Here is a 19,223-nt window from a genome sequence, read left to right as displayed (position 1 = left end):
GATAGCCAAAAATCCAGAACAACACAAGAACAAGATGGGCTGCTTTGAAAAAATTGCTTTGCACTTGGCCAAAGAGAATTATTTATGTGTTTGAATCCAGTTATGTCCTGATAAATGCTAAGGCTAATGCAAAATCCAGGCTGACATGTTAAAACAAATATCACAACGAGAGGCAAATAACAGGGTTAAAATGCTGGTGGTCTGTTGACCTTACAGTTTTGACTTTTAACAAACCACCTGGATTTTGTAAAGCTCAGGACTGCAAAGAAAGCATTCACAGTAATCAAACACTACACAGAAATTATGGAACCAAGGCAAAAACCCAAAATAATCTTTAGACTAACGGCTTTCTTTCCACAGGACACCTCCAGCCCTGCTTAGTCCTTACTTTGTTGTTTGAGCAGCGGGGACAAAATTAAAACTCGCTCAAGCAGTTTCAACACCCAGGTGATATCAGGACTTAGGTTAATGCTGCAAAGAAGCCTTTGAGCTGAGCACTGCTTTGATGAGACAATTTCAGTAATATTCTGACCTGAATGTAGTCCATGGGAGTTTTACCACTGATTTCAGCAGAGCCAGGATTTCATGCAGTGAGTTACTATAATTTAGATTAGTCTTGCAACTTGCTCAGAAGCTGGTTCAAAACACAGTGAAGCCAAAGGGAGCTGTATTTAATCAAGTTTAATCCAATTAGTTAATTGAACTTAATAGTATTTAAAAATTTTAATCAAAGCTAAGCAGATTTCTAAGGTTTTCCTAGGGGGCAAAACCTGTTCCATTCTAAATAATGTGTTATTCAAAGTCTGATGATTTTGTGAAATACCTTTTAGCTCTTTGTATATAAGTTTATGGCAAGGGGCTATTTTTGGGTTTTTTAAAGAGTGCTTTTAGTTTTCCATGAATAAAAGGAGAAAAAAGACTAACAAACCTAATTTTTAAGTTATAGAAACTTTATTGGGTAGGATTTCCAAGACATCTGTCTTCCCATATTGAATAAACCAGAAGAACCAGAAAGAGCTTGAAATGATCTTACAAGATATTTGCCCTTTATTAGAGTAGGATGTCCCTTACAGGTCTATTTTATTAGATTTATTAGATAAGATTTATTAGATTATTATAAATTTTGGCAGTAATTAAATAGGCAGACAAACCAATTTTCAGTTACTGGACTTATATATTGTATTGTCCTAGCTTCCCTATTGTATTCCTGTGCAAAGCAAACTTTTCCCTTTATTTTTTTTTTAATGGAGACACTGTAAATTAAACCATTTGGCTAATCATGTGAGAAAACAGACTATTCTGAAGGTTTTCTGAAAAATGTGTTTCCTATAATTATGTTATAGAAATCATGCTATAAAATAAGATTAAATGCTTCTCATTTAAAACCACCTGATACTAAAATACTCTCAGCTAAAAAGGAAATCATTTGAATCTGTGTTCCACAGAGAAGGCTCTAGTTGGACAATGTGACTTAGCTCTCATTAACAATTTAGTGAGTGTATTTAAGAGACAGCAGCTCAGTATGGCCGTGGATGTAGAGTAAGAACAGAACACTCCCAAATCAGAAATACCCTTCTGCTGATTTCTTTACCTCTTCCCGTGCAAGTTCAGAATCTGACTTTTCCATTATTACTTCAGCACTGGGGACATCAAAGCATGAAGCAAAGAGTTTTGTCTTAGTGTACAAACTTTTGCTTTCCTTCTTCCCTGTGTGTATGAATGAGCTCATCACCAGAGACATCAGTTGTTTCTGGAGGCTTTGAGGTTCTGTAGCATTAAGCAATAATAGAGATAGTAATATCAGCTCTTGTATTGGATATCTACCATACCATTTATTCAAAAAGTAAATAAAGCCATATAAATTAAATAAGCTTTTATGATTAATAAAAAATGCACATATGGCAATCTTATTAGTGTGGTGAAAGGCAGAATTTAAATTTCACAGCAAATGAAATCAGAGAGATTTATTTTCAGATTGAAAGTAAACAAATGGGTTTGATTTTTCTCTGCTCATGTAAATTGAAGTTCCTGAGCTGTTCAAAAATTAAGTTAACATCTGAGTCAGCAAACTTGCAAATCAATCCTAGAACTTGCTATTGTCTTTCAGGCCCTGGAAGTGTTATACCTGGAGGTCCTTGGGCATTTTTTGCTTCTCTGCAGCACTCAAGATGTCATTCACTGTTCCAGGAGTTTACTCATCCATCCTCAGGGGCTTCCTCTCATCTTTGTCACTGCAGGATTTTACTTCCCATTTGAAGACCAACTGGCCTAGGAAGCTGGTTTCAGAAAGAATAAAAGGATGAAAGGAAAAAGGACAAAAGTCTTGTGCAGTCTCATTTGGGGAGATCTGTGTCAGAAGAATGGGAAGAAACTGAGCGTCATCAGGCATTGTTTGCTTCGAGTCTCAGAAATTAGCATCACTTAGTAGGAAGTGTTCACTTCATCTGCCACTACAACATAACCAATGTATTTCTATCACGAGCCACTAATTTCCTTGTACAAAAGCACTGAAAAATCAACCAGCTTCCAAACACAAAATGTTCCTGGATGCCTTAGTAGAGAAAAATCACCAAAGCTGGATGGTTGCTTTTTACAAAGCTTCATTTGAATGACATTGAGAAAGGTAAAGTGTTTATCACTATTAAATAACAATTATGGTTATGAATTAAATTGGGCTGTTTTACTAATGTAGCATAGTATGTCATGTGTCTGTCTACTGAGTTTAGAGAGTATTATCCTTTGATCACATTTTATATTAATATGTTTAAGAAATAATTCCTTTTTTAACAAGTATCAAAATACTACTTAGTCTATAGAAAAAATAGTTCTTGTAAAGATGTAAATTCAGTAATGAATTTCTAGCATTTCTGAATTCACATATTTGCATCCATTCCAGGACTTTCCTCAGCTTTTCTAAAATAAAATAGGAAAAAGCAGTAAGGGAGAGCACTTCCTAAAGCAAGATTGCCTTCAAAGCCCATTCTGAGTTGATAATTGAGGTAGATAATCTTATTCCATTCATCTGAATAGAAAAAATGTAAATTTAAATTAATATTCAAGCTAAATAATTTTAAAATTAGTCAGGACATGTGGAAACAGTACATGCAATATTATTATTAGTGTCTTAATTTGCTAAAATGGATTTAAAAGAATATGATCAAACCTGATTAAAAGCGTGGCAAGTTAACTGCAACCATGGGTCTAAGTGCTTTCCTGAGTTGGTAACGAATGGAACACATAATAGCTCATGCTTTTTGCATCCACCTATTATCTCTAATTAATTTGTTAATAGTTTCTCTTAATAAAACTGAAAGATGGATAGGAACATTCCCATCAAGAATAAAATAGAAAGTACAATAATTTACACTACTTAAACATTTAAAATTTATCGTTTGTATCTTAAAAATTTATTCATAAATGTTCCCACACACTGCAAGCTCTAAATGCATTTTCCCATTATTATATCTCAGTAATGAAGCAGACATGAAAATATTATTGATATTATCCAAAAGAGGATGCAATATTTCTTGAAAGATTTACTACAGTAAGGCCAGCCACAGACTTCACATATGATCTTTACACTGTTATTAGATCCAAATCTCAGAAATTACTCAGGCAGCTGGTGGCTGGTAAAATCAATGTGAGACAGTTGCCTAAAAAAGGAGCCGAAAGTTTAAATATCTTCATGTTTCTGACCCTTAAGCTCGGTGAGAAAGTTCATCTAAAAATTACACATTCAGTTTAATCTAATTACCAAGGCTCCTTTTTTAGTTCAGAATAAAAAGTCAGATGAAATGGCTCCCCACTGGAATTTCTATCCATTGAACCCGTGAATAAAAAATAAAAAACCTAATTGGTCCAATTCTTTTTGAGTGCTTTTGGAGAAAGGCAAGATGAATTTCACCCACAGAGCTTTCTTTTTCTGTCCTTAACCTAGGATAGTAAGAGAGGGGTTCTGTGCCTGGCAGTCAGGTGTGGAAGAATCCTTGTCTGAGCAGCGGAGGAATCAAGGGGTAGGAGTCTTGTACCTATCCCACAGCAGCCTTCTTTTCTACAGATGGAGATGTGTTTGGAAAATGTGTGAGGTCCATATACATTCCCACATGCTAAAAGGAGGAAAGGTTTCATCCAGGATCTCCAAATCAATTTATCAACAAAATTTTCTAGGATAATCCACCTGTGGAGGACACAGACTAAAACATTGGTCCCCAGAATATTAAATGAGGAAGACACAGCTTCTCCCCTCACATCCTCTCTGGTACTGAGCTCATGCTTTAGAAAGTGTCAAGGAGCATGACCCCTATAAAAGCTGTGACTCCTCATAATGCTCTCCTGATGGGAACAAAGTGCTGTGACCATTTTTAGGGGATTCTGTGCCACTTATCACAAAACTACAGCAGCTGTTTTCTGATAAGGTACTCCTCCTCTCCAGTTCATGACCAATTGGTCCTCCATGACTCTATTCCTTAAAAATGTTTTTCTCCTAGGCAGGTCAACCAAGATGGTTGTGGAACCTCCATCCTGAGAAAAATTCAGTGCTTAACTGTGTATGACTGAGCAAACTGATATGACTTGAGACTTGCTTCTAAATTCAAAGCCAGCTGTGCCCTGAGTGGGAGCTGGAACCAGGTGACCTCCAGAAATCCTTTCATTCTTTTTTTTTTTTTTTTTTTTTTTTTTGGAGTTATATATTTGTCTTTGATAATTGTTGGTCAATTATCCAATTCAGCCCCCATTTTAATTTATCAAGTAAAAAATGATGAGAGCTGTTGATGTTTGAAATCAACCAAGAATCAAATAATATTAAGACCACCACTGCTTGATTCTAACACACATAAACCTTAACTCATACAAAACTGCTATGACTGTTTCAGGAAGGAGCATATAATTTCTTCTTTCTCCCAACCCCTGCCCATTCATGCATTCAGCTGATCCCTGTGGTGACTCAGAGTTGCATAGGATTTCTGGCAGTGAGTTATTTCAGAATCTCTCAGTCATATGGAGAAATTCCCCTATATTCTTTATTTCAAACCTATCAAAACAATTGTGATTTTACTCCCATACAAACCAAAGCATTCTTAGTACCTCAAACTCTTGCAGAATTAAGCCCATAATTTGACATGGAAATGCTTTGTTGGAATTTTTGCTGAGTTTTATCTTAATTTTTTTTTAAATACTTTTTTTCTTTTTTTTTTGTCCTGGCTAGCAGGACATGTAAAGTGAATGAAAGCTAAAATAGACTTTAGTTATCATAAAGGCAGAGCAATTGATTTTCAGGGACTGCCAATCAATGACAATTTTAAATCTGCCTAGTACCTCCAGTCATTCAGGTGTTTAGGGATTCTGAGTTTTCCTGAGATCAATGATTAGAAATATTAATAGGCTTTAAAGAACTTTTTAGTTCCTATGAAATTGTCACTAAATTGAAGCAATGTGGAAGTCTCAAAGTAAAAAAGAAAACCAAACCATTTTCCATCTTGCAAATTCAGTATACAGCCAAAAAGGAACTGAATTTAATCCAAGAAAAGAGAGATCTGTTTTACTTTGGACACTGATTAAACACCTGTTTAAAATATCAAGTATTTTACTCTTGGTCATTAAATAATGACAAAGAAATGCTTCCTTTTGTGATTGCAGTTTGGAGGTTCTCAGTGCAAAGTGATGACTCCAGAGACAAAATCATTTTAAAGCAAGTTCTGATAGGGCTTTATCCAAAGAAATAGGTATTTTCCCTCTCCAGAACTTGTGAGATGCTATTGAGTTTCACTAATGTAGGACTGCATAACTAAGAAAATGAGACTGAAAATTGAGTTTTTTAAAAGGATCAAATTAGATATTCATTAAGCCAAAATTCAAAGAAAAATATCATATCAAATACTAAAATTCCATCTTCATTCCACAGCAGAACTCAGAAATAAAAAGTAACAGAAAAAAAAAAAAAAAAAAAAAAAAAAAAAAAAAAAAAAGGGATTTCCTAGTTTTTTTTTTTTTATTTATTTATATTGATTTTTGCCTATGAAGTATCTAACTAAGCTAAGGAAAGTCAAAAGCACAGAAAATACACCACTGGTAAAGTGAGGAAGACTTAAAGAAAAGAGTTATTCTCATAATTGTATGTTGTATGGGACCATAACTAGATAGAAATAAAATTCTTTTAATGGGCATACTAGAATCTGTACTCTTAATCACTGATAATGATTTCATAATTTCATAATTTCATAATTTCAAAATTTAAAAAAAAAGTATGATTTTGTATTCACAAACATTTTAATCAGCCAATATAAAAGATTTTATCTCCTAAGATGTACTATCCAAGGTACCTGTTTATGTCTTGGAAATATTAAGAGACATTTCTGAAAGCTGGAACAATGTCTTTAATGTTACTCAAAAGAAGAAAGAAGGATGATTTTGTTGCTAAAAGCAGACATTAATATTTGAAAAGTCTTATAAATTCCATCCATGAACCTGGGAAGATTTTTTTATGTATCTTGCAATTTCTGGCGAAGTTAACATGAAGAATTATACTCTCTTCTGTCCCTCCACTTCTTCTCACTTAATGTTTCCTTTCTATTTCTTTAACGTCTTCTCCTTTCCCCTGGTTGTGAGGTCCCTGTGAATTGTATCATTTATATAGAGCAAGTTTAGAACTATTTCCAATTCTGTGGAAGTCAGCATGGCAAAAAAGCATAATCTCAATGTCACTTGACGCTCCATTTAGCAGGACCAAATGGATTAAAATAGCATTAAAGACCGTGTTAAAGATTTATGAATTGACTGACAGATCATGCAAAAAGCTTTTAAATGAAGAAATCAAAAAACCTCCATTCCCACTCCACATTTTTAGTTGAGCTTTGTGGATCTGATATCTTTTTCTTCCTTTGGTGATCTGGATGAATAAGATTAATAACCAGTAAAAGCTGTCTGTAACAAAGGTAAATTGGAAATAATTGAGAGGATATGACAGGTATATAAGATGTAGCTTCATACAGAGATAGATGCTGTCCTGGGAAGCAATTACTCTGGGAAGGATTTAAGGGCTGTGAGGGCAGGCAGTAACTAACACGAGTCCCCAGTGGAATAAGGCTGCACAAAGGGCCAGAGATGGATGGAAATACAAACCAAGTAATGAGAGGGATGGAGGAATAATTTTACCTCAGTCTGTGGCATCAGTGAGACAGCTGATGTAACACTACACATCGCTTTTGATCCCCATAAATAGTGACTATTGAGTAACAACCATAACAACAATTCAGGGCCTAGGGAAAAAGCTGTTTAGTGAGAGACTGAAAGACCTCAGTCTGTATAATTTCTAACAAAAAATAATGTACCATTACTCTATAAGTGTCTGCACGCATACACACACAGAGACAAAATTGATGGATATTAAGGAGCTTTTTAACCCACATAACAAATATAATTTATAAATTACCTACTAAAATAAACGACAGGGCTAGTAACTAAAAAGTGAAAGGTCTGGAGCCTTCATCCTTCAAGAGTTTCATAATCAGACAGGAACTTCCTGAAATGTATGATATAATAAAGCTTATTCTATTGGATTTCAGATAAAGATGATTTTCAATGGTCTAAGCATACAAGAATAAGAGAAAAATAGTCCAGGTCACCTCTTTTCTGTTCTTAACCACTATGAAGCTGAATACCTTCACACATTCAGAACATTTTTAACGCTTGCCATAGACTTTGTTAGAAAATGCCTGACTTAAAAGAAATAAAAGGTAAAACATGGACCATATTTAACTGAATAATGTGAGGTAGTGTGAGACTCATAATGACTGACCTCACAGGTATTTCTGGGGAAAAAGTAGACATCACTGAAAAATATGTGTTAATAACCATGAAAAAACCTTCGGCATTGAGGCACATGATCCACTGAGGAGGCAATTTCCTCCCCAGAGCTCCCTGAGGCCACTGGAGGCTGGGATTGCATGGGCTCCATGCCACCTCAAGCCAAAGTTAGGGAAGGGGGACCCCTAGGATTTGTTCTTCTTCCAGATCACCTACCTGGCACCAGCACTCACACAGCATGGAAGGAAAACATGCCCCAAGAATTTAATGTGACATTTGTTTTGATTTCATACATGCTGAAAGTCAAGTTCAAGGAACCTTCAGACACCAACCTCATCCATCCTGAAACTTAAAGGTCTCTTTGGCCCACTATTTAGAAAAAAGTCTCCATTTTTCCCTGTATTCCTTTTGGGTCTTTTCACAGAAGCTCAAACCCCTCTCTGGTCTTACATGCTGAGATACAACCTGTTGTTTCCCCAATACAGAGGCCTGACACAATGACTCATAGCTGAGTCAAGCTATGAACCTGATTCATGAGCAACATTGATTTAAGAACAATTACTACTTCTCTTCTTTTTTTTTTAATTTTTTTTTATCCTGCACGTTGCTACCAGAACTCCTCTCCTATCTTAAACATCCAGCACTCATATGAATGCTATCTTTTGCTTGATCTATAGAAACTTATTTAGCCTCCAGACAGAGACAAACCAGAATAGAACAGAAAATGGTCTGCTAAATTCTGTGAGATACTTTTCCCTTCTCCCTACTTATCCAGGGCCCTAGAATATAACTAAACCTTTGTCCTCGAAACACCAGTGTTGTTTTCCTTCCTCAAAAGGAGTTAGACCCCTTTTCTAAGGAACAGCAAGATTGGTGTGAGTTAGGCAATGCAGTTGGATTATGCAGTGGCCCTTTTCCAGCTGTGCTGTATCCAGTCTCTTCACTACAGCAGCCAAGATGAATTACTGAAGAGCAGCAACACATCTTCTGCCTTTTTCCAGCTCTGACACTTGTAAGTCTTTCCTCACTGACTCACTAACCAAGCAGAAATCTACCTGGTTATTCCACTAAGTAGAGTTTTCAATGGGCTAATTAAATTAGCTGATGGAGAGGTCCCATGGGCATAAGAACCAGTATAAAATCATCACCTGCCCATAGCTGACAAATGGTGGCCCATCCAGGACCCTCCCTTCCAGGAGTAACAAGAGTAAAATTGTCACTCTGCATCTCAGTGAATTATATTCCAAACACGATTGATTCAAACACAATTCCTTTATTTGTTCTTCCTGCAATCTTAAGTGGCATTTCTTATTCAGATCATTTAATTGATCTGAGGCGATCACTGACTCATAACAGCAGTCATGCAAGCAGATCCCACTCCCTGGTGCTCTCTCAGTGATTCTTTTCTTTGGCAGGGAAGAGAAGTGTCACTGATAAAAGACCTGTAATAGAATGAAAACAAGGGTGGTTAAATGCATTTGTATTGTTGCAGCCTTTTTAATACTGACTACACTTAAGTTTGATTCTTACTGAACTGATGCCAGTGATTTCAGAAATATTGGAGGGAGGGGTGGTAGGGCAGGAAGGAAAAAGAAGTAGAGGTGTCCAAAGCTGAATTTTTTTCATTTTAACAGTGATAAGATTAGAGGTTAAAGTAAAGGTTTTCATCCTGGTATCCTTTTATTGCATATTAGTTCTCTCCTGAAGAAATATACCCAAATGATATTCCTTAAAAATAACGTAGCATTCACTTCATATTTTGTTGTGAATTGATAAACTACATAAGTAAAAAGTCTTGGTTGACTTCTGATAACCAGAGAGTAAAGACTAAATTAGATTTCAGCTTATCAGTCCATGATGAAAAGTCTTAGAAAAGTAAGCACTGTTTTAATTAATTCAGACAGCATTTTTTTCCAGTTTCTGGTTGCAACTGGAGTATGTATGCATGTGGATGTGGATATCTGTGTGTATGAGAAGGAAAAAAGGAAATAGAGTCACTTTACACTATCCTGTGAGCTGTGAAATATTTCCTGCTGAGGGTCAGTGCCTATAGCAGACCTTCAGGAGCTCAATATGCCAAAATGGTCCTGTCTGAACAAAGCACAGGTCTTATCAGCCACCCATTCATTTTTCAACTGCTACTTCCTACCTTCAATTGATTTTAAAGAAAAAAAAAAGCTTTAGTTTTATCTTAAATATACTGTTAATTTACCTGTCTTAGAGCAAGCAGGAACTAAAAACCTGACGGTTGCATCAGTAACCCCATGGTTCAGCTGATTGTCAAAAAAAAACCAAACCAAAATGCATTTGCTTCATATGAACAGTCAAAATAATGAAAGCCAGTTGTGAAGACTGACAGATAAAAACGATAAATTGTGGAAGTAATAAAATTGTCACAAGGGAAAGACCACAAGGAAGATTTAATGAGACAGAAGAGACAAGTAAGTAAATTATTTATTTGAAGTCTCCATTCAGACATGACATGCTTCACTATCTTTCATTAAGCTTATGCATAGGTCTGACCTGCTGTGCTGGATGTAGTCACTGTTCTGTCTTCTTCCCTAAATTCATGACATTTATTGCAGACTAATCATGAGCACTTGTTTTACTGATAATTTATTGTCTTCATGGTGTTGGCCAATACAGATAGACTCAGCCTATACTCAACAGATAATTACCTAATGAAAAACCACTCTATAAAAATGATAAAGGGAATTTTTTTCTGCATAGACACCTGAGGCCCTCAAACAGCATGGTTCAGGTGGTGGGCATACAGTCTGAAGATATTATACCAGATTTCAATTATTTTCACTCAAATTATTTATTCTTTGGTAAAAATATATCCATCTGGATTTGATGGGTCAAATGCATGCCAGCAACTCCAGAAGCATAGGGAAGCATATAAATGGTTTATACTTGGGTTACTGAGAAGTCATGGAATATTAGTGCTCTTGGACTTTTTGGATGGCAAGATGGATAGAGATTGATGCTTTAGATGTAATTAAAGCAGTGGTCTTCAGGCCCTGTTTCCTTTTCATTTGGTTCAGATATATGATGGGCAACCTTTCATTAGCAAAAGGCTGGAGTGATGAGCTTGGCTTTGGGATGTTCTTTAACAGAAAAACTCATTCCCCACTTTAGATTCCCAAGCACCAGAGTGTTTTTTCCATCTAGCCTACTGGGGTGTGAGAAGGAAAATGTGGTAAATTATTTTACAGACAGGGAATAATTTTAATGAGCTATAACTTATTGCACGATGAGTGTTCCAGTCACCTAGACTGAGGGGACAGGCCAGAGAGAAATTTGCTTCTTCATTTGATTATTGCCTGGCTCTTCTTTGTAGCTCGGGGAGCTACTCTGTGAGACAATTTGCCAGTGGTTTGAAGGATAGTTGGGAGCATGAAATCTACTGAGCAGACTGAAGCCTCATTTCAAACATATCATGGAAAACTAGTGGCCATTTTATTTCTGCAGTGCTTCTTCTCACAATGACTTTGCTTAGAACACCTTTATGAATTAAAGCAATTCCAAGCAATTTCCTTAGCCTGGAAGCACAGTGAGCTGCCAACACAGAATATACCACAAATTTTACATAGCCTGTTGCTGGTCTTTAGTGAACCAACTCTCAAATCAATTACCTCTGCTGGCAAGGAAACCTTAACACTCTAAATAATTTAAAGTGCAAACTGTGTGGCATGCAATTCCTTTCATCAGCAGCAAGATTGATTTCACCTTGTGGTATCTCTGCCCTGCAGAAATGGCCTTTTTTAGTTAAGTTTTCAAAGTTATCACAATAAAGCAGTAAAGTCTGCAACGTGCAACACAAGTTACATCTGTTCTTCTCAGATCGGATAGGCAGTCATTAGTCAAAGTAAAAAATGACCAAAAAGGCAGCACTGAACAATTTTTTCCATTCCCTGTTACACCTGCAAAAGGAGTTTATAGAAAATACCTTATTTTAAGCATTGATAATGTTTAGCACTTATTCAGGATGACTTTCAGAAGGAAAAGGAGATTATTTCAGAGTGCCTGTAGAGTTTAGTCACAATAAATTCATTCCATGTAATTTTATAAATATGCTTGCCAAAATAACCTAAGCAGATCTGATGTTCCAAACAGATCTGTACTGGTCAGCTACACAGATGCGCCTTTTGTGAAATTAAGGGGGGACTGTGAGCTCCTTATCTAACCCCACTTACCTCAGGATGGTTACGAAAATTTCTCCATTCTCTTTCCCAGATCCATTTATCAGAAAAAACCTCAAACTAAGAATGCCTTTCCCACCGTTGTTTCCCCATGGTTTCACTTGGCACCCAAGTGTTAGGAAAGAAAAGTTTCACAGCTACTACTTATTTATTTAGAATATTCTTTTAGATTAAAGCCAACTTTCTTTGGCTACTTTGACAAAATACTGCACTAGCAGGGTCTGCTTCCTACAACAATCTCAACAGATTTGAGGGAAAAAATCCCATTCTTCTTTAACAAAAATGAAAAATTGCTGCTTGTTATTAAGCCTATAAAAATTGAACTGCCTTTGCTGTAATAGAATATTCAATTGGTTCCAGCAAATAAAGTACAAATTTAAAAAAAGGAAAAAAGAAGAAAAAGGAAAAGATTAGTTTACCTACTTAGCTTTAGGATTACAGTCAAGGGCACTCTAATAAAGTACACATTTCTCTGCTTATGGAATAGCCTTTGAAAGCTGAATGGTGAATGTGTTTTACAAACATGATCTGTGCGTTCAGAAAGAAAGAGGTTTTGTACAATTGAATCTGTATGGCTTCCTATTCCATTACTGATATTGTGTATGCATAGGGTTTTGGTTTTTTGTTCTTTTTTTTAATTAGGATTTTTTGCAAACCTTGCACATGTAAAAAGAAGTCCTTGGACAAAATCAGGCAGGAATTTTAACAGAGAGAATTTTGCCTGTGCTATGTATAGTGGTCTTAATTTCTAGACCAGCTCGCCTGCAGAATCAGGCAAGCTGATCAAATCTGAGTTATCACATTGTAGATGACCATTTTTCCACTTACTTCAATCTTTGAAGTAGGACCTTTTTCAGTAACTTAAGAGTAGTTCAAATGAATACAAACCTGAATGTTTCACAGAACACCCCCAAACCAAAAAGGTCATTCAGTCACTTTTTCCAGTTCTATGAATACATGGGAATTACTCAAAACTGGAAGTTCAAGTACAAGCCAATGCTTCCATCAAACCATGTATACCAAAGCTGTGCTGCAAGATTTCCAGCTCTACTCACTGTGCTAGCTGAACTGTGTTGTCTGAAGGCCCACGACCTCTATTTATTCACCAGAATTACACAGTTCTGTGTAAAGGGCCAAAAGGTAACATTGTTAAACAACAGAAAATATGACACTGCATGTATTTACAGTTTTAACCTTTGAATAAACAGACCACTTAGATCAATGCTTTGCTCTGCTGCCACAGCAAACCAGAGTGCAAGTTAGAATCTAGCTTCATATTCAAACATGATTTTTGTCATGTGTATCCCTGGGATTGCAGAAGAAAGAGATGTTCTCATGAGGCCTCTTTATGAGGCTCTATTTGCCTAGAGCCTCATAAAATTATCGCTACTGTCTTTTGGTTTTCTGAAAAAAGGGAGACAGCAAAACCATAAAATGGTCTGACAGATTCAACTTCAAAAGACTAAGAACCTTTTCAATTGCATTTTGGATCTCACTTAAGTATATACTTACCAAGAAAAAATTAATGCCTTGTTCCAAGTACTCAATTGCTCTAAGGCAAAAGACATTATTTTTAGCCAGTTCTATAGAAACACAGTAATTTTGAGAGATTCAATTTGATAGTTTAGGCGCAAATTTTGCTCTTCTTGCTGTGTACATATTTTTGCTGTGAAGAAAGTGATTTAGCTAAATTGAATTTTTTAAATGGGTACTTAGATTATTCAGGTGATAAGACTAGCATATAATTGATTTTTTTATTTTTTTTTTAAACAATAAAATGTTGCCAAAAATCTGGTAGTGGACAACAATTGAAGGGGAAAATTTCATCCTGGTTTTTACTTATCCACTATCTTATTAGACAGTTGAAATTAGACTCTTTCTATCATTTCTAGAATAAATGTTTTCCATATCCATGTAAAAGTTCTCTTTGTGAGAACCTCCCTAAACTTCTGTAATAAACTTTCACAGCAGCAACTCTGACAGGCTAATTAAATGTTTCGTGCCATGGATTATTTTTTTCAATTTGAATTGTATTCTGTTTCAGTTTCATCAACCGTTCTGACAGTGTATAAAGCAGCATTGGATTTATCTTCTTTATCTCACCCTCCTTTAAATTTATTTTCATACAAAGCCTGACCTACTCAGTTGCATTAAGTAGAAGGAACTGCATTTCAAAAATCATATAGACTAAATTTGTTCACACGATGGATTTAGGAAGTCTTACATGCAAATAGTCTTTTATTTTCTTTCATACTCATGATCAGCTTCCTGGAGATTTTAGCTCCTGTGACATCATCACAGTCCATAGGAAGAAGACAGTGAGTTGTGCCATCAACATTTACAAACAGACAGTTTCTCAAAATACTGACTTTCAGTGAAATCCTTCTGCTTGTTTGCTTTCAGAGTAAATAGTGTTGCAAACAGTATACTCCTATAACACACGTGACTAAGTCAGTAGATACTGTTCTCTTCATTCACTCTTCTGCTAATTAAAAAAAAAATTCTATATTTCTCTTAAAATTTACAACTTAAGTATGTGGTATGGACATTACTGAGAGCCTTTCTCACAAATTACAATGTAGAACAAATGTCAGGTGCAGCAGTCAATAGGGGAAAAAATGAGGTAAGACCAAATCAAAATAAACTCTCATGTAAATTATTAATCAATTGCTTTAGAGCTTTGGTGGTTTTACACTTACAGCCTATGCTTTTCTCACTGGGGATTCACATGAGGTTGTCAGAAGAAGGCCATAAATGCAAACCGACCAAATACCTGTGGTCTGACCTCAGATGTATTAGTAAAATTAGGTTTCATAGGAATAAGCTCCCCTTTAAATGGGAACTGTCTATATCTTTTAAGTCAATAAACTCCCTCAGGCTAACACCACCTCTGCTGCCCAACCTTCAATTCTTCTCTTGAACTTCAGAGACCAGGGATGTGAATTACTGCACTGATGAATAATGATTATTCACCACAATGGTCTTTCCTAAAAAAGCAAGTTGTCTCACTGGACAGGACATAAATATTAATAAAAGTCATCATTGTAGGAATCAGTGGCAAGATCAGAGAACTAAGAAGTATCCACAACCTCTGTAGTAGAGCTTGCCTAAGGGGAAATGATACTACCTGGTCCTTGATGAACCTGTGTATCTCCAAAAAAGGTAGAAAGAGAATCTCAGAATTCAAAGAGGAATAATTTACAAAGGTTATACAGTTTGCATTTGTGGGGCAACCATTTACTACATCCTCCATTTTAAAAGCAAAACAGAGTTTTAAACAAACAGAACACTCAAAAATATTTTTGTTCAGTTTGTTGGAGTGAAAGAAGACTTCCACTTTAAAGGCTAGGCTGAGTTTAAATTTAGCACAAGACACACCTTGCACTGTGCCCAGATTGCAACAAAAGGAGCATAAGTGAGTGGCTCTCTATTGCCTTTCATCTCCTCTCATCACGAGCTCACCTCTCCTTCTCTAGGCTCTGAATCCTGGGAAGTATTTGGAAGCTTCTCAAACCACGATACAAGTGAGAAATTCCCTGAACTGCACCAAATATCTCCTCCCCACCCCTCTTCATCAGAATGCTGAAGGCTATGCTGGATACTCTTACAGGTTTCCCCACAGGAAAAAAAAAAAAAGGAGGTGCTACTGAGTACTTAAAATCTGATTGATAAAATATTATTCAGGGAATTAAAAGACCCAAGTTCAAATCTTCACTGTCTTTTTTGATCCAGACATTTAATCCCAAACTTTGTAACCTGAATCAGTTCTGGGACTGAAACTTCCCTTCTCTACATCTGGAGCTGTGTGATCTAGTGTATAACTGATACAACTCTGGATAATTTTTGAAAAATAAGTGAAATACCAGTTACCAAAAGGTTAAAAAATTTCCACCTGGAATCAAAGAGATAGGATCAGGCCATATATTCAGTCTATTGTGTAATTCCTTTAGCCCCACAAACTAGATATTTAGTGGGAAAAAATTGCACAAATGTCCATCATCAGAGAGCCACAGTAAAAAAGTAAGGGTTTTTTCGTGATGTATTTTATTCCATTCACTGTTAAAAGTTTTCCATAGACACAATCAAAGGTTTTAGATTTTGGACCCATAGTTTGTCAACGTTTCATTTAGGAGAATTCTCTCTAATCACCTCTTGGGGACCACAGCAGCAAAACCAAGTGTTAGAAAAAAAATGAAAGAATGAGAGCTGAGACCTAGTATTGAGAAGACAGGTTTGAACAAATGAATTACTATAGTTAATCTGAGATACACTTCTAAAGCTGAGACAAGTTTTAGAGACAGTGGGGGAAAAAAAAAAGGGCTTTAGAAGAAATTGTATTAAAAATCTAATGCTTTCTGGAAGAGTTTTGAATGGGTTTAAAGGAAGGAAAATGAGAGCAAAAGAGTATCAAGTCATGAAAAAATAACATTTTTCTGAGGTGGTTTAGCAATACTTATTGTTTTCTTCTTTCAGCTGCCTTTCTGATTTCCTGTGAAATGTTGAATACTGTGTAGGCAATTAACCTTTTTGATGAATGTCTAATTTTGGTAGTTAAATTTAGTTCTACATTTCCACGTTCATAATAGGTAATATCACATTTGTTTTCTTCTCATTTTTTGTTATATTTTATATGAAACTGTGGTCAGCTTAGTGTACCAGAAACACTTGCACTTCCATAATATTTTTGCAGATGCTAAAGTCAGGTATAATGTAAGCCAAAATATAGATTCAATACATGCGTCTGGATCTACTACCTATTCTTTGTTTACTTATGTATCTACTCTTTGCTTACTTACATATGCATTTGCTGTGAGGATAAAAGAGAGATTGATCCAAATGTTTTATATTTGTTTGAATTTTCCATACATTTACACAAATACACCCACTGACTTACCTGTGTTTATTTCTTGGTAATCCATGGTTACTATTTCTTAACCCATTTGCTATTTAAAATGAGGAAACATTATTAGGGTTCCTTGCAGTTCTTGTTTCCTAGCAACAGAATTTCTTCTTAAATTGACCCTTGTATTTTCTGTGGATTGTGTAAAGCTCACATAGGCTTTTTACAGAATTCAGATATATCTTAGCACTAACTCAATCTGTGTGTTTGAATTTTTATCAGATATTAATTTAGTTCTTGAATTGGCCAAGTGATTATAGCATTAGGTTTAATAAAAACTTAGCTCTTTACTATATTAACATTTCAATAATCTATTTTAATCAAGAAATGAGAAAAAAAAAGGTATTCCTTTGAAACTTTACTGAAATATCATTTTGACAATGTTTTTAGGCATGCTTCTGAGTACCTATTTGCAGGATGGTGGAAGTTGTTGTTTCCCTCCAATTTCCCAAAAGGTCAGGTCAGCTTAATATAAGACCCTGATTCTTGGTCTAAACCAATATTTTGCTAATAAATCAACATATTTACAGCTAATGCTTACAAATGATGCAAGGAACACACCATTTCCAGAAGAAAGAGCCTTGGCAGACCCTGCTGGCAGTCATTGTGGAGGAAATTCATAGGAATCTTCATCTGGAACAGTCCCAAAGGTGCACTGTGTGGGCTAAGTAGAGTTCTCCCCACTAGCTGTGTAAATCTTAAATTCATAATGAAATAAAATTACATAAAATTAAGATTATCAGCCTCTGACATTAATGTATGCTTTTAATAGATGGAAATTTTTAACCTATCCTATGGTACAGTAAATTCCAACAGGTATTCATTGACAGCAAGAGGTTAAGGAGTTAGACACATGGTATTAGAGAGTCCAGATTAAATGCTATACTGGACCCTGTCTCTCCTTCACCTTGTATGAAACAACCTGAGACATGAAACACTAACTTTCCTATTTAACTGATATTTATGTAAAAAAGAATTGAGTGACACTTGAGCTAAATTAATACACTCAAGTCTTTGCCTTCCTAACTGACTTTCTTTCAAAATATGTATTTTGTTTTATTAGTTTGTTTTTTTCTCATTGCTGCCCTTTGGTCTGATGGAACACATTATTTCTATCTAATTTAAATATACTTTAATTGTACTTAAGATTAATGCTTCTTTTCTTTAAACATATCCTTAGACCATCAGTAAGGTTAGACCTCTTCTGACAAATTTTATCCAAGAACTTACAAAAACCTATTTGACTACCAATCTTCTTATTCAGCTTTGTGCAATTGTACTGAAATAAATTTGAGGAAGTCTAAGCCCATAAAATGCATTAAAAATTTTTAAGGAGGGGCCTGATATACAAGAAAAGCCCAGGGAGAGTTCCAGAAGACAATTGTGTTGGTACTCCTCTCTCTGTCAAAATACAGATTGTTTCATTTTATCTGCTTGGGGGGGGTCCCTCAGTACAAACATGAGTGACCAAAAAAGTGTTTTTGGTGACCTGTGTGAGTTTTCCCCATTGCTTCTATATCAGCATTTAATGCCTGTTTGTTAAAGAAAAAAAATAAACCAAAAGTAAGACATATGCAGAGATACAGAGAAAAAGAGAAAGAGAAAGAGAAAAAGAAAAAGGAAAAGAAAAAGGAAAAGGAAAAGGAAAAGGAAAAGAAAAAGAAAAAGAAAAAGAAAAAGAAAAAGAAAAAGAAAAAGAAAAAGAAAAAGAAAAAGAAAAAGAAAAAGAAAAAAAAAAAAGAAAAAGAAAAAGAAAAAGAAAAAGAAAAAAAGAAAAAGAAAAAGAAAAAGAAAAAAAAGAAAAAGAAAGAAAAGGAAAAGGAAAAGGAAAAGAAAAAGAAAGAAAAGGAAAAGGAAAAAAGGCAAAGAGGAAAAGGAAAAGGAAAAAGGAAAAGGGAAAGGAAAAGGGAAAGGAAAAGGAAAAAAGGCAAAGAGGAAAAGGAAAAGGAAAAAAGGCAAAGAGGAAAAGGAAAAGGAAAAGGAAAAAGGAAAAGGGAAAAGGAAAAGGAAAAAGGAAAAGGAAAAGGAAAAGGAAAAGGAAAAGGAAAAGGAAAAGGAAAAGGAAAAGGAAGGAAAAAGGCTGGATTACAAACGATGTACAAGAATATCTGTCACATGATTCCACTTTTTCTTCCATACGACTCTGAAGGTAAATCTAAAACAATGGCAAGCATTAGAGATCATATTATCTAGAAAGCTCCTGATAGCTGGACAGTCAGAAATAACAGGTTGCTAAATGCTTCCAACCTGAGGAGTAGACTGACTGGACGTTCCAGTTTCGACATACAGCTGTGTTTACAAACGGACTCACAAGT

The sequence above is a fragment of the Corvus cornix genome, chromosome 1 (genome assembly GCF_000738735.6).
Source record: "Corvus cornix cornix isolate S_Up_H32 chromosome 1, ASM73873v5, whole genome shotgun sequence".
NCBI classification, from domain to species: Eukaryota; Metazoa; Chordata; class Aves; order Passeriformes; family Corvidae; genus Corvus; species Corvus cornix.
Note: the sequence above shows the minus strand (reverse complement) of the source record.